The sequence below is a fragment of the Neofelis nebulosa genome, chromosome 1 (genome assembly GCF_028018385.1).
Source record: "Neofelis nebulosa isolate mNeoNeb1 chromosome 1, mNeoNeb1.pri, whole genome shotgun sequence".
Lineage (NCBI taxonomy): Eukaryota > Metazoa > Chordata > Mammalia > Carnivora > Felidae > Neofelis > Neofelis nebulosa.
In genome coordinates, this window is record NC_080782.1 from 16,697,571 (window position 1) to 16,714,674 (window position 17,104).

The 17,104-nt window shown below is 37.5% G+C and overlaps 1 protein-coding gene across 6 annotated transcripts in view; it reads right to left on the reverse strand.

The window, feature by feature from the left end:
* Positions 1–11,691, reverse strand: part of CDH18 (cadherin 18) — a 1,008,661-nt gene extending 996,970 nt beyond the window's left edge. For all 6 annotated transcript variants that reach the window (XR_009257849.1, XM_058716179.1, XM_058716186.1 and 3 more), the window contains exon 1: positions 11,386–11,691. The gene's annotated coding sequence lies outside the window, so the exon portion shown is untranslated. The remainder of the gene's footprint in view (positions 1–11,385) is intronic.
* Between the last annotated feature and the right edge of the window lie 5,413 nt (positions 11,692–17,104).

Genomic DNA, 17,104 nt, shown 5'->3' on the forward strand with positions numbered 1-17,104 from the left:
CTTTCACTTGACTCTTTCCCTAGTAATATCTTCTCTTTAAGGGTGAAAAATCTAATGCAGGGATGTTGCCGTTATCCAAGTATTCTTATGTTAAGTGTACTTTAAGGAATTAGAAAAAGAACTACTGAATAGGTTAACAGATCAACTGAGTTCACTGTGATTAAAATGTAGTTCAAAATTTCATATATCACCTAACCATCATAATCTCTCACTTTAATAGATGACCACATATTTTGGAGCCAAAGTGTAACTTTCCTGGGGTGTATTTTTTCCTCTCCTCTCTGTATGGTCACTCTGTTAAGTAACCCTAAGTTTTTTTTTCGAAGAAGGCATGGAAATAAATTTAAAATGTATATTTTATGAACTGTGGCTTGTCCCTAGCAATCAGGCTGTTCCAGATATGTGAACTGGCCTTGTTTAGGGAACCATGTGTCTCCATTGTGGAAATTCCAGTATGTTCCTGGCCACAGATCTAAAATGTGTTGTCGTTGTATATATTGAGTAAACTCATAGCAGTAACAGCGTGATCCATTAACTAATAGCAAAGATCCCTGCAGTAAAAACATCCCAATTGGTAACTCGTTCCTGCCTTTTAATTATAATCTTAGCCTTGGCATTTATCTACTTGGTTTCTATTAATTTGGAATTCCTCTGACATACTGATATAGTTCAATGGTGACAAATGAAGAATCAAAGGTGACACCTCCCTCCTGATGTCTGATCTGCTGTGGGGAGCGCCACAGATGTTTCAGGTGGTCCTTGAAATGTCTGGTGTCCTCACCTCCTATTTATTCTTCAATGTTTTCATGAAGGGAGTACCATTTCAGTCTCCCTGGTGGAAGTGAGGTAGAAGAGAGTAGGGAGACCATCTACACATCATAAATCTGCTCCAACATTCCTATCTCTCAAAGTCTTTACATTCTTATTTCTATGTCATGATAAATAAGTGATGGCATTTCAACTACCTTGGATGTAGGTCACTATTGAGTATATGTTTTAGTCAACCTACCAACTAAACTCTTAGTGCTACTTTCCATTGTGCGACCATCCTATTATACATATAGATATTCCTGTTAGGTACCCCCATATCAATACATTCAACCCAATCCATTCTTGTCTTTTGTCATCCTTTGTCCAATTCTCTTAGAATACATTACTTTATAGACTCCCTGGCTTTTTGCTGGTATCGATTAGCAAAATCTTGCCATTATTTTGAACTACAAGCTACTTCCTCCTAGGCCCCATTTCATATGTTTTCTTCTCAAGTATTCTGAGCTCTAGAAGAGCCGACTCTTATTATGGGTCAGGAGATAACAAGGGAGGATGGTGAGTCTTGAGGAAAATAGGAAACTTTGCAGGCCAAATCCCTCTGGTGAATTATCATGGGATCATCAGGCAGGAGAAAGCTAATCTTCTCAGAAGTAAGGCTTCTTCTGCTGATGGGACAGGTTTAGAGAAACTCAGAATTTCAAGTTTCTCAGTTGAATCCAAACCCTCTCAGATAGCCTTAGAGGCTTTCCGATTTTCTTGCAATGATTTGATCGAACAACTTAAAGTCTCAGCTTGGTGTGTGTGTGAGAGTGTTGTTTGCTCATGTGCAAGCTCTCAAGAGCAGTTAAAACAATTATTCCATCTTAGAGTCTTGTAATCACCATTACGAACAAACTGTGAAAGGCAGTTATGACTTGGCTTCTGGAGCTTTACTTCAGAAGACCGTTTGTCACAAGTAAACATGGTTGGTTACTTAGCTAATTAGGAAGCCACTACGTGAAACATATTACCATTAGCAAACACTTTAGTATTGTGCTCAAGCTCTGGGGCAGGATCAAACCAATTCCCCAGAACCAACATTGGTACCCCACTCCATTTCTGGTATCAACTCTTCCTGCATCAAGTATCCATTCTTTAGTTAGTATGAAATCAGGAGAACAGAAATCACAACAGTTGTCTTAACAGAAATTTGAATACAAATCTTGGGAAACTGAAAATACGAGAGGAAAACAGTGAGGTAAAAGCGATAGTGAATTCAGGGCTGGGGGAACAGAGAATTCTCTGGTTTCTTTCAGATGCAAAATAAAGCCTTTTAAACAAGTGACATGAACAAAATTCTAATCTATATGCTTTGTCTTGAAGTATTCCCCTTCTCTCTCTCTCTCTCTCTCTCTCTCTCTCTCTCTCTCTCTCTCTTAACAAAGGATTTTGAAAAGTGCTTTTTTCTCAAGGGCAGCTACTGCTGCTTAAGGTTGTTAAGAACCCACAAGATGGAGAAGGTGCCCCCTAGTGGCAGAAAAAGGGCACCGCTTGCCCGGTGTAACCACTGAGGCGGCATGATGAGGCTAGTTCTCGGGAGTACTAGAAGCAGTTGGAAACAGGAAGCAAATCTCAGTTGAGTCAGCTGATGCTGGGAAGGGCCCTATAAGGTAATAGCGACATCAGCAGCAAGCAGGGGAAAGAGAAAGGTCTTTTCCATCTTCCTGCCTTCCATCTCCTTCTAGCATATTCTTGGCTAGAACCAAATAGGAAACAAGCTAGAAGAAGAAATGCTGTTTAAAGAGCTCTGCCCCCACCTCAGAGTATGGAAGTAAAACAACAACAACGACAACACAATGAGTTTAGTTGCTGGCATGGTTTTATTTCTTGTCTCCTAGATGGAAAGTCACTGATCTGTCCTTTATCTTCGTAACCACTCAGATAATTAAGGATAAAATGACACATCTATTAGTTACCCAGCAATGTTGCTTGAATGATTGAGTAACAAGGTACTTTAAATCTGTTTATGGAGCACAGTGGATTCAGAGGCATTCAACATAAATATCAATCCTGCTATTGCTTTTATGCTTGTGATTACGTCACTCTTCTAAGCCTTTTACCTGTATGATCTCACTGAACCCTTGGCTGACTCTATAAGGAAAATACCATTATTTTTGTTATTATAGAGAGGATGAAACTCAGGAATATAGATGTTAAAAACAAACAAAAAGTTTCTCTATGGTTCTAGAATAAGAGAAGCAATATAACATAGTGTTTTAAAAAAATGTGCTTCAGAGACAGAAAGACTTGAATTTGCAATGTCACTCACCATTCCCTTTTCCCTTTATCAAATGAATTTCACAATTGAACTTCAGAAATTTATTCTGGAAAATTTCTAGTGTTCTCAGGGATAATGTTGCTGCTATGGGTCAAAGTGTTCCGTCCTCAGTAGATTTAAGGGACGGTTTATCACAGAGTATTCTTGGCAAGGAATTGAAAAGTTCTCTAGTTCCAGCCAAGAAGTTAAAGTTGTATTGATTTATGACAGAAACATTCGATAACTAGATGGCAGAGACGATACCCTGGGTACCTCTATCAGCCAACAACTAAACTTTATGAAAAAGAATATTAAAAGCGCAATAAATTAGTAAATGTACGTAAAGAAAGGGCATTACGGAATATAAGTCAATTTACAAAGCATAAATATGCCAACACACATAACAACTCACAAAGCAGACAGTGGCACAGAAGACAATGCCATTTTAAATACTTTTCCTATCTGTTCTTTTGCATGACCTGTAAACATCTGCAGGCACTAGTACGTTTATTTATGCTTGACGTATGCTTTTCTCATACACTGTTTCAAGAAACCTTCTAAAATTTAATTGGCATGTTAGTCAAATAGTCCCATCCTTTGACTCTCATTTCAGTACCTTTTAAATTCGAATCAATGCCCCAAAAGGGAGCATATACAAATCTCCACCCGTACTCTCTGCCTCAAAGTGCTGTCTTTTACCAAATATTTTAAATTTTGTTTTCGGAGGCACCTCTAATTATAGACACTGCATAATGACCCTATAGTCATGCATAGTGCTTTCTGCCTGTAAGGGTTGTATACATATTAGCTTGACTACCAGAATACAATGCAGGTTTTCACAAAGAGTAGTCAGGAAAGCAGGTGCAGAGCAGTTAAGTGGCCTGGATAAAAGTTTTATAGGTATCAGCTGTCATGGGAGGATTAGAACACAAGACTTTTAGCCAACTGGATTGCCCTTCTTATAAATGAAAAGAAAAGGGGGCAGGAGAAGGAAAGGAAATTGGAGGGGAGCCTGGTTGGCTCAGTCGGTTAAGCATCAGACTCTTGATTTAGGTTCAGGTCATGATCTCACAGTTCAAGGGATCCAGCCCTGCATGGGGCTTTGTGCTGACAGCGTGGAGATTGCTTGGGATTTGCTCTCCCTCTCTCTCTGCCCCTCCTCCATTCATGTGCGCGCTCTCTCTCTCTCTCTCTTTCTCTCAAAATAAATAAACTTAAAAAAAAGAAAAAAAAGGAAGGAAATTGGACACCGACATTTTCAAAAAATCATTTACATATTCGGTACTAAAAAGAACATTTTTCAAAATCTAATCCTTCAGCGCTACCTGGGTGGCTCAGTCAGTTCAGTGTCTGACTTTGGCTCAGGTCATGATCTCCTGGTTTGTGAGTTTGAACCCCGCATCAGGCCCCATGCTGACAGCTCAGAGCTTGGAGCCTGCTTCAGATTCTGTGTCTCCCTATGTCTCTGCCCCTCCCCGACTTGCACTCTGTCTCTCTCTCACAAAACTGAATAAACCATTCAAAAAATTAAAATTTATTCTTTCAACTCATAGGCATTAATGAGTAGCATGGACATTGCACTTGGAGGACTGGAAAAGAAAAAAGCACAAAGGATTTTTTTTTCCATTTCTGAATCATGTAGTTTGAGTAGAAGGTTATAATACAGATGCAATAAACGTTTAGTTAATAATGCAAGGTCTTAGGTGATTAACAGTAGAGGAATTCCCAAGGATTTGTAGAAAGACTGGTAAAGTATGAATTAGCAGAGATGGCAAGGAAGACCAATCAAATCAAGATTAGCAGAGGCAAAGGTTGAGAGCATTTGGGGGGACAGGGGAAAATACAGCTTATCTTGAGCTCAGAGTAACTAGCAATTATGTCATAAAGTTTGGTCAAGGCCAGATTATGAAGAATCTCAATCTGCTTGAGGACTTTAGATACTTATAAACAATTTGAAACCAGCAATTTCTACCTGCAAGATAAATATGGCTAGAAAGTAAAATATGAAATTTAAAATGCCAAATTCTGCTCCTTAATTCAATTACAGTGCTTTAAAAATAGGAAGTTATTGTTGCTATCTGATACTTGACAAATGTGGGACTGAATTATTTGATTGCTGTAATTTCTTCATTCCACCAGAGCCCTAAATTATGAATAGCAAATATGTGTTACAAGTATGGGCTACCTCGCCTCTTCCCCAACACACACACAAGCTGTTCCGCAAAAGGGAAAAAAAAAATTAGCAAGGAAATCTTGCCAGTTATTATGGACATATTTCCTGAAGATCCATGATATGCCTTGGAATTATTCATCACACAGCAGAAACAGTTATTACCAATCAAAAATATTGTCCAGGGGTGCTTGGGTGGCTCAGTCGGTTAAGCGTCCGACTTCAGCTCAGGTCATGATCTCATGGTTGGTGAGTTCGAACCCCAAGTCGGGCTTTGTGCTGACAGCTCAGAGCCTGGAACCTGCTTTAAATTCTGCGTCTTCCTCTCTCTCTGCCCTGCCCTGCTCGCACTCTCTCCCTCTCTCAAAAATAGTGGAAAAAAACATTAAAAAAATTAAAAATATAGGGGTGCCTGGGTGGCTCAGTAGGTTGAGCGTCCGACTTTGGCTCAGGTCATGATCTTGCTGTTCATGAGTTTGAGCCCTGCATCAGGCTCTGTGCTGACAGCTCAGAGCCTGGAACCTGCTTCAGATTCTGTGTCTCCCTCTCTGTCTGCCCCTCCCTGCTCATGCTCTGTCTCTCTGTCAAAAATAAACATTAAAAAAATTTATATATATATATATATATATATATATATACACACACACACACACACACACACACACAAACACACACAGTCCAAAACAACAAGATATACCATATACCTTTAGTCATTAGAATGACTAAAATCCAGAACACTGACAACACCAAATTCTGGCAAGGATGTGGAGAACGGGAACTCTTATTTATTGCCGGTGGGAATGCAAAATGGTATAGCCACTTTGGAGGACAGCTTGACAAAACTAAACTTACTGTATGAACAAGCCATCGTGCTCATGGTATCGCCCTGAATGCATTAAAAACTTATATCCACACTCAAACCTGCATGTGGATATTTGTAGCAGCTTTACTCATAATTGCCAAAACTTGGAAGCAATTAAATATCCTTCAGTAGGTGAATGGATAAACCGGTCCATCTACACAATGGAATATTTTTCAGCAATATAAATACACGAGCTACCAAGCCCCAAAAAGCCATGAAGAAACCGCATTAAAGGCATATTATGACTCCAACAATATGACATTCTTGTAAAGGCAACACTATGGGGACAGTTGAAAGATCCAAGGTTCAGGGGGAGGGCAGAAGGGAGGAAGGGAGAGAGAAAAATCTATTTTGGTGGCACACAGGGGAATCTGGCACAGTGAAACCATTCTGCATGTAATTATAATGGTGGCTATATTCCATTATACATTTGTCAAAACCCCAAAAATATATAACATGAAGAGTCAGCCCTAAGGTAAACTCTGGACTTCAGTTAATACTGATTTATGAATCATGGTTCATTCACTATGATAAATGTACCACACTAAGGCAAAATATTAATGATATGGGAAAACTCGCAGGGTAAAGGAGACGGAGGTGAGGAGGTCTGCGGGAACTCTATGTTTGTACATCTCATTTTTGTAAACCTAAAACTGATCTAAAAATTAAGTCTAGACATTAAAAAACGTATAAGGCATAAATATTTGCAGCCCATTTGCCATGCTTTCTCCAAAATGCTATCAACAATAGCCAAATTATACAAAGAGCCCAAATGTCCCACAACTGACAAATGGATAAAGAAAATGTATTATATCCACGCAAAGGAATACTACTAGGTGATCAAAAAGAATGAAATGTTGTCATTTCCAACAATGTGGATTGAACTAGAGTGTATTGTGCTAAGTGAAATAAGTGAGTCAGAGAAAGATAAATATCATATGGTTTCACTTATATGTGGAATTTAAGAAACAAAACATGAACATTGGGGAAAGGAAGGAAAAATAAGATAAAAACAGAGAAGGAGACAAAATAACATTTTACTTCGGTGGTATTTGCACTTCTTTACCATTATATAGAAAACATGAGTCTTTAACTTGCATTGTTATATTGACCTTGGGTAAATTTTGGCAACATAAAAAAATCATGGACAGTCAATGCATTTTTATTCATTTATCTTACTTTCGAGTTTAGCCCTTTTCTCCACCTTCAATGCAGTCCTACTTGAAAATAAAAGACCACCTCTTTTTAGAAGAAACTTAAAGACCTTAAAACATTCCTCATCCGGATTACATAAAATTGGTAGTGTTAGGATTCCCTCTCAAGTCTTATTACCCATTCGCATTACCGAAAGCTAACTCGGTAAGAAATAACTGCATTAGAATATATACCGGCCTGTTCCAGGAAGACTTGGACTGATTCCCACACAACTATGTGTATTATACTAGATGCATTCAAAATTTACTCTTTTCAAGGTATGCACATTTTCATACAGAAGATAAAGCTTACATGTTTCCTTGCAAAACACCAGTAAAGGAAGTATCTGTGCCACTCCGTCTTATTTTATTTAAGCGACTACTCTTCTCTCCTGATAAATCAAGGAACTGTTCAGTAAAGGAATGGTATTCCATGATGCTCAGCTCAGAATCCTTCCCCTTCTCTCACTTCCCCAAAGAAATCTATCTTGCGAGTGTATGTCACTTCTATCTGGGGGTGGTGTCCTTTGAGGAAAATCCGAGACCCACTAAACACATTGCTTTTGCCCGGAGACGTTAGTAAGTGTTGACTAATCCCCAAACTAGTCCTGTAAGCAGGGGGCATCTTTAGCTGCTGTGGATAGAGGAGGATTGTGTTTCCATTTATTAAGAAAGTCTGCAGTGCAGTTCAATATGCGTGGCTTGCCCCCATAATCAGCTGCCTGCATCACCCTCTGTGTATATTTATGAAAACTTCATTTAGTTTTCAGAAACAAAAATGGAATTTAAAAAGTACATGTCCTACATGTGTATGGGGAGTGAACCCATCCTATTATTTTCAATTCTTCTATGTCTATTTTTGTAGGAAACAAGTAATATTCTTTTTGCTGCCTGCTGTTCTCTTCTGCTGAAAGCAAATTGCAGGTGAGCCCTGAGGCACTCATTCTCTCTCAGATATTTGCAGATGATTGTAAAGGAACTTTCTTCCCTGCAGCTCTTCCTTAGTTTTACATTTCTTAAGCTACTAGCTGCATAAGACAGAAGTCTTTAAATTTATCTAAGATTGGTCATTTCACTCTGTCAAACCATTGTTATTTTCAGAGATTAAACAATTCATAGATAAGAACATTTTGAAGAGAATAAATTGAGACAGCACAGGGTAAATTCACTTTCCCATGAAAATAAAAAAAAATCTTATTAATCTGCAATAGTTCTGTCTGTGGAAAGTAGGAGGAAGCTGCTTCAAACAGCACTCACGTTCTAAACACCGGGAAAATACTTTAAGGAAGCAATGTAATCTCTCCCAGAGGTTTGCTGAGGATAACATAGGAAGAAAGAGCCCCCTAATGGCTCAGATACCTATATAAACAGAAGAGGTTGTACTTTCTTGTTTCTTTTTGGTTCACTATGGCTAAAATGAGTAATCAACAAAGATATCTGATACTGTGGAAGTAAATAGAAGGTTGAATAAAGGGCCAAATGGAGCCTTTCCTGAAACGCAAAGAAAAGTGAAAGCTGAATTCACAAAAGAAGCTGCTAGATTTCAGACTCAGTCACCTCTATACATGACTGCTAGAACACCTGTCTCCCTTGATCTTGTTTGCTGAGGAGCACTGCTCTGGAAAGCAGGAGACATTTTAATTATGTAGCCAGAAGTGCCAAATGTTATTTAAAAAAGAACTTGCTTTGTTTCCAATCATGGGGCAATATCCTGTGAAGATTGGGGAATTAAAGCTCTTACAGGAGTAATTATAGAATTTGTAAGATAACAAGAAAAAAACATGAGAGAGAATCGAAGTAACATTTGGGGTAAGCTAAGAAGAATGCTGAAGTGCAAGAGGCACATAGTTCAGAAATGTATTAAGTCTTTTGAAAGGAAAAACATGCCTATTCGTAGAAAAAAAAAACAAATATGGATGCTTTACATCCACCTATGCTAAAGTATCAACAGTCTCATGAAAAATACAACACAATTAAGAATTAGTTTTCTTTATGCTATATAGCTCATTATAACCCATAGATAAGTGCTATAAGGTAACTGTACTGCATAACTAGGTTAGATGCTTAAGATTATGGCAACAAAAAATTCTAGAATTTTAAATAACTTTGTGCATTAAATTTGAAAATTACAAGATGAATTAGTTAAAGCTTAATTATATCACTTTAGCCACAGTGAACCAAATATATGTCACATTTTTTCCATAAACAATAAAATAGAAGGATTAAAAATATAATTTTGGATAAATTGCAAAAAAGTAAACATAATCATTGTAATACAGGCAAAGCAATAATTAAACAAGATTATAATAGATTTATGGCAAAGGCTGTGTGTGGATTTGATATAATATTACTCATATATAATATGCAATATTACATCATATATAATTATAATATATATAATCATAAATATATCAATATATAAATAAATATATAAAATTTTATATATATATATATATACATGTATATATGTATATATATATGTGTGTGTGTGTGTGTGTGTCTGTGTGTGTATGGAAGTATAGTCTAAAGTACCTGCCACCTTCCTCAGTCAATAGTGTGATATTAATTTTTCAAAGATAATACTCAAAGACATGGGTATAATTGTTTTTTCAAATGACTGAATTGAAAGACTAACATATTCAATATTCTTCAATACACACTCCTATTCTTTTAGACAAACTGTACTTTACAAAATTTATAAAAATTATTCCCTTCTGATATTGGTGATATAAATGTAAATATCTGGATAGATATACTATTTATGTTATCATGAAACATTAAAACATTCCACATTGAAAAGACAAAATAGTTCATGAACATTTGTGTTCCTTAAATATGTATGTTTAATATATAAGCAAGGGTTAAACACAGACACATATATAGACATTCAGAGTATGTAATATTCCTAACTTCAGCTAGGTTGATTCCCAAGAGTATTGGAATCTTATTATTTGAACCACTGAACAACATACTAAAAAGTTTTGCCGACTTGTCCCAGCTGGCAGTTTGATTTTTGATTAGTGACTCAGGGAACTTCACTCAAAAACACAATCAGAGCAGCTCGGGATAAAATATCTGTCTTCACTGACCCAAAAGCAAATAAATTTACACCAAAAATATCATAGACCATTTGAGTTCCAGGAAGGACGGAGTTCGTCACGTTCATCTTCTATCACAATGCTGCCTCTTTAGCAGTCGAACTGTAAACCTAAGGTCAATCAACTACATCAGTACTGCATTGCCCCAGCCTGTTTTTCCTATGCCATCCAGTCGCTTTCCTCATGGGAAAAAAAAAAATACTGTTCGCAGAAGAGATTTTAACATGTGCAAAGTTTCTGCATGTTCACAGACACTTTACCAGCATATGCCATCACTGACACTTAATATTAATTGATGGAACTGCAGCTCAGCCATGGACTCTAGAATAGCTAAACATCTCCAGAGTCATATTTCTTTGCCCAAGCTCAGTACTTTCTTAAGACCAAATGCTAACCATCAATAACTTAGCCATAATAAGATGGCAGTCTAATGTCACATCATTTAGGACACATCATGTTTATGTTGAAGAGTGTTAAGACTGTGAATGACAGATTCAGGAAAAAAAAACAAAAAACAAAAACACTAACAACTGACAATCACTGAAAACATTGTAGCTTCTATGTCTGCATGAAATTGAATAGTACATACTTAACACAGTGATGGTCCTTTTGTGATATGCTATTATTTCCCCAAAGTTGTTTCACAGCTAAGAACAGTATATGTGAACATATTTTAAGGCTGTCACCAGAAATGCTCCTTTGAGTATGGACTTTGCTTCCTTTTTTCTTTTCTTTTTTTTTTTCCATACAGAATATCTGCTCTATAAACTTAATAGCTAGTGATCTTATAAATAAAATTTCTATGTACCTGGAGATAAAACAGCAAATATATACCTCTAAACATGTATCAGCACATTTCTAAATCCACATGCCTATGCATGGCATTGAGTCTAACACATCCCTGAAAACTCAGTTTTTAAAACATGCAAGGCTAGGCTATATTTTACTGCGAATGACTAAAAACGAATCCAGAGATAAAAATTTAATTTCCTTACCTGAAGCATGCAACTGTGTCTGTTCGATCCTGGAACAAAGTGGGGCTGGGAAGGGGAAGTGATTTTTGTTTTCTTTTCAAAATCCTCTTTAATGATGCCGGAGTGAGATGAACTATTCCAAGGTGAAGTCTTTTATTTCTTGCTGGGGCTCGACGCTGACAGCCTCTTGTAAAAGAAAAGGCATCTCAGTAAGTTGTTGACTGAGAAAGCGAGAAAGCAAGCTAATCCTAATCGGCACCAGCAGTCACACAGTGATGCTATGGAACGTGCACCGCTTTCTCCCCACCTTGCCTCTCTCCCTTTCTCTCTCTCTCTCTCTCTCTCTCTCCTTTTCACCCTGACGCTCACTCAGCTCTGAGTCCCAGCTCCCGCTGCTGCTGCTGTATAATCAATCTAGCCTGTCTGAAGCTAATAGTCCTCTATTTAACCAGCCAATCAATAGCAAGGATTCCTCTGCTAGTCCCAAGAGTCTTTTCCAAGAGTGGTACAAACAATAAGAGTTTTGCCAGCAGTTTAGGGAAGTATTTTTCATTATTTTATCTCCCTGAGAGATAGGGTTTGAGAGGGCAGAGGCTCAAAGCAAGTTTAGTGTTATCGCAGATTTTAGCATTTTTAAAATTCACCCCTTCTTACCCTGCTCCTGGTAATTTAAAATCATACACCTGCTATTCATCATTATTTATAAATTGCTACAGAGATGCATTCTGATGAAATCTTTCTAATTCAAATATATAAGAAGAAAATCAGGAGCAAAATTGCATACAGTGACAAATGCTTTTTGCTAGAAAAAATGATGCCTTCATTAGCCTGAAGCAGTTAAAGAACCCTCCATTAGGTTGATTGATATTTAAAAAGTATTCCTTTTATTCTAGAAAAATATGACCTACCATTTTGTTTCTCATAAGAGGGGTGGTGTTTGTAGATATTTTGAACTAGAGCCTGAGTCAAACTTCAGTGTATGTTTTTCAATTTTAAAGCACAAATCTACAAAAGGATCCCTCCGAATGTATCAAATAGAGCATTTCACACCTGATTCAGCCCTTCAAGGTTAAGGAGATTTTCTTCTTAAAGGGACACATTCACCATTCCCCACCAAACTGCTCTAACTGACCACAATAAAAAAAGCACAAAACAAACCATTGAACAGCAGATGAGTTTTTCATTTCCCACATGCTCCAGGAGGGGCCGGGGAGGGAAGGAGAGGGGGGCATTTGGGGTCCACTCTGGCTTGCAAATTGGTCCCTGAACACAGAGCATAAGGAAAAACCAAAGAAAGAGGTAGGTCACTCCAGGTGGTAGGTGGCAGGTTTAATAAGCAAGGGAGCTTTAAAAAAAAAAAAAAGAAAAAGAAAAAAGGCAAGGGAATTTACAAAGGTTTGTCTTCAGCGGCCACAAGGCAAATAGACTCCATGAATGCCTGCTAGAATCTAGCAAGTTTATATGAGGCTTTAACTGAGTGCAATTATGTCTATCATCCAGATGCTCTCAACAACACATTGCTTTCTCAAGTCTGCATCCTCAGAAACGGTTCCTGCTAAGGGAATGATGGGCAGAACATACCTTTAAAGGACAGCGGTGATAGGAGCCTTCCAGATTGCCCGGGTCAAGCTTGCAGGTTGACCTGCCGTCACATCTGGACTGTCCTCTCGATGACCTCCTCCGGCACTGAAACCAAATCCTACAAATGCAGTTGTGTTTAATTTCTAATGAGAAGATGGTTGCTTATCTCAATTTCACACTGCTTGGTCAACCAACCTTTTAGTTACTTTTTCTTTGTAATAATACATTACTGCACTCATTAAAGTAAATTGTAGAGGAATGCTTAACCGTACATCAACTCCCTGTTGGAATTAAATTCCAGGCAGTAGTCACTGCATTTCCAACCTTCAACATCATATAATACAAATAAAAACAAATAATATGTGCTAAGGTGTCTTGTAAATGAAGACGAGAGAGGCCAAATGGTATGTATGATCATGGAGTTACACTCAATTAAAGTCCAAATTATAAAGTGTTGTAACACTTATTAGAGGTGAAGTTCCTTGATTTAATTGACTCAGTTCAGCAAATATTTATTGAGCAACTCTTTGTATCAGACCTTGTACTCTCAATAATAGAAAAGTAATTAAGTAAAGCAGAGAGAGCAGTCCTCTTTGTGTTCTTGGTATTTTCAAATTAACTGTAGTAGTAGTCAATCTTCCAGGAGCTTACAAGCTGGTTGGTAGATAAGGAGTTCTCAAGTAAACAAAATACAAGGGAGAGTGATTAATGCCTTTTTTATCAGCAGTTCAGAGAGCAACAGGTACTCAAAAGCAAGATCATACCTCCTCTAGGATATCAGAAAGACCTTGTAAAAAAACATAGTATTTGTGGGGTGCCTGGGTGGCTCAGTTGGTCGGGCATCTGACTATTCATTTCAGCTCAGGTCATGATCTCACAGATCTCACTGAATGGGGCTCTGCGCTGACAATGCAGAACTTGCTCGGGATCCTCTCTCCCTCTTTCTCTCTCTCTGCCTCTCCTCTACTTCCTCTCTGTCTCTAAATAAATAAACATTAACACAAAACAAACATATAAAACATGGAATTTGTAATGATTTTTATCAAAGAGAATAAAAAAAGATTTCATATGCATAGGGAAAAAAAAAAAAAAAAAACCTCAACAGAGGGGAGAGGGAAACTTAAGTAAAACTACAGAGGCAAAGGAAGTGGGAGATGGAAATAGAGGGCAAAGTGGGATGGGTGGCCCAAAATACTCAGTGCCTGGGAGGCAGGACTGGAAAGAAGGGAAAAATATGGAGGATCTTGGATGCTAGGCTGAGAGTAGTTGGGTAATTGGGAGCCTTTTAAATTTTATATATATATATATATATATATATATATATATATATATATATATTTATATATATAGATATAATTTAAAATATATATATTTAAAATATGTATATCATTATATATATATATATATATATATATATATATATATCTCACAGAAAGTGACAAAATTTGAACTGAGCTATGGGAACCTCAATCTAATAAAAGTTGTAGCTTTTACTGGACTAGAACTCTGGTGAGAGCTAACAACCACTAGAGAGACCTCAGGAAAATGAAATGAGAACCAGTGTGTTCATGGTGGGAACGAGCAAAATGAACTAATATAGAAAGATATTCCAAAATAGCGTCTCTACACGACTTGAAACATGCCAAGGAGAGGTGCAATTTAGGAAGATTTATTTTTCAACTAAGATGGGTAACTAAAAAAAGGGCAAATTATATATGGCACACTCATTTCTTCTTCATTTCTTTGTTTATTTGTGTTATAGAAATCATTCTTTCTTAATTTCTTAATACATTTCCTTCTTTGTTTCATGCAGTTTCCTACAACAATGACAGCTACATGAATGAAAAGAATTGGATTTGTCCAACATTTCTTCCTTCATATTTTTTAGAATTATGCCTGACATATATAAGTTATTCAATGAATGACAATAAAATAATTTCCCTTTTTGGAGTCATTGAGTACTCAATACATGGTAAGCTCTGAGCTAATAATTGTGCAAACCTTATCTCATTTAACACTCTGTGGAATAGACATTATCCTATTTTACATCTAAAGAAACTGAAGTTTGAAGAGATTAATTACCTTGTCCAATAACCCACAACTAGTAAGTGTCTGTTGAATTTCAAAGCCTGTATCTCTTAACAATGTTGAGTTTTCAGGAACTCATCGATAATATAATAGAAAATAGTAATCTGGATGTTGATTTGTGGGTCATATAATTGGAACAGGTAGAGGAGGCAAAAATAAATGAAATCTAAGCTATCGGGTCAAAGGGTTGGAGATGAGGACAGGAAGCTCAGGTTCACAAGGTCAGAAACCATGGGAGCCATGTGTGAGAGTAAAGATGACCCATAGGAGGTAAAGAGAGGAGGGCTAGTGCAGAGCTGTGTGGACCAGGAGTGCTGAGCTAGTGGACCAGGAGTGCTGAGCTAGGTTACACTGGCGACATTCCCAAGCCGAAGGGAAAGTGTGACTTAGCTTCTCTGAGGGTCTTCCTGAACCAGAAAGCCATGAATTTCCAGCGGCACCGATCTGTAAGATTGCACGAATTTTTTGAGCTCTTTTCAGCAGCTTGATGCCTGAGGGATTGAAGGCATTAATAGAAAGCAAAGACTTGGTTTCTTCTACAAGAAATTAGGCAGGAAAAGGAACAGAGAGAGATGGAAAGTCTGGGAGGAGGAAAAGAGGAGGGGGGAGTCTAACGTCTTGCATAGTTCAAGTGGTTTTATAATTGGTGGTCAAGAGCATATTTCTGTATATAAATAAGGGAAAGAACCTATTGAAAGAGATGACTTGAGGAACCAAGTGAGAGAGAGATGCGCCATTTATCAAGGTCACGAAGGAAATGGAAAGGTGGAGCCCATGGCTTTCACGGGGGATTTAGGACTGACAAACAGGAAGGTGTTATTTCTTTGAAAGCAAGAGTAAAGAGTTACCCATTTGGCACACATTATGCTGTGAATTAACTTACTTAGTGCAACCACCTTAATGTTCCAAACAGCCTACTAGGAGATACATTTAAATACTTAAGTAGAATTTCTTTTGTGTCCATGTTGACCTAATGAAAACATATGTATCTGTAAGTACATAAAACTTACAGAATTGGGCCACTTGAGTGGCTCAGTCAGTTGAGCTTCTGACTTCAGCTCAGGTCATGATCTCTTGGCTCGTGTGTTGGAGCCCCACCTCAGGTTCTGTGCTAACAGTTCAGAATCTGGAACCTGCTTTGGATTCAGTGTCTCCTTCTCTCTCTGCCCCTCCCCCACTCACACTCTGTCTCTCAAAAATAAATACAATTTTTAAAAAATTTTAAAAATATAGAATTTTAACTTTTAATATGAGTAACTTCTACAATAAAATGGTATACAGAGCACTAAGAATCATGGAAATAAAAAAGTCTAATAATATTCAAAGTTGAACATGCAGACATGATGAACAGAAGGAAAAATTGTATGTCAGAAGATTTGAAATGGGAGAAGAAATACATTTTCAAAGCACAAAATAAAAAGAGAGAATATTGGAGCTTAATTCAGGTTCACAAGCTTTTAAAGATAAAAAATGAGGTGTTGCAGTGGGAATAGCTAGATGGTTACAAAGGTAGGAAATGACAATTAGGAATCATTTGGCATTCCATGTTAAAAGGAGATCAGAAAGAGAGAAAACAATGAAGGCAGGATCATGTTTTTACTGTTGATATTACAACTTTTCCCTATAATTTTGTTTAAATATTGAAGAAATAAGGTTGTCTGTGTGGCTCAGTTTGTTGAGAATCTGACTTTTAATTTCAGCACAGGTCATGATCTTATGGTTTGTGAGATCGAGTCCCAGGTAAGGATCTGCACTGACAGCACAGAGTCTGCTTGGGATTCTCTCCCTTTCTCTCTCTGTCCCTCTCCCACTGGTACATGCTCTCTCTCTCTCTCTCTCTGAAAATAAATAATGGTTTAAAAAATTGAAGAAATTAAATAATGAAAGTGATATACTTTAGAATCTTTTTTTTTTCAATGTTTATTTTTTTGGGGGAGAGGGAGAGCGTGAGCAGGGGAGGGGCAGAGAGAGAAGGAGACAGAGGATCTGAAGCGGGCTTTGCGCTGACAACAGAGAGCCTGATGCAAGGCTTGAACCCACAAACCATGAGATCATGACCTGAACCAAAGCA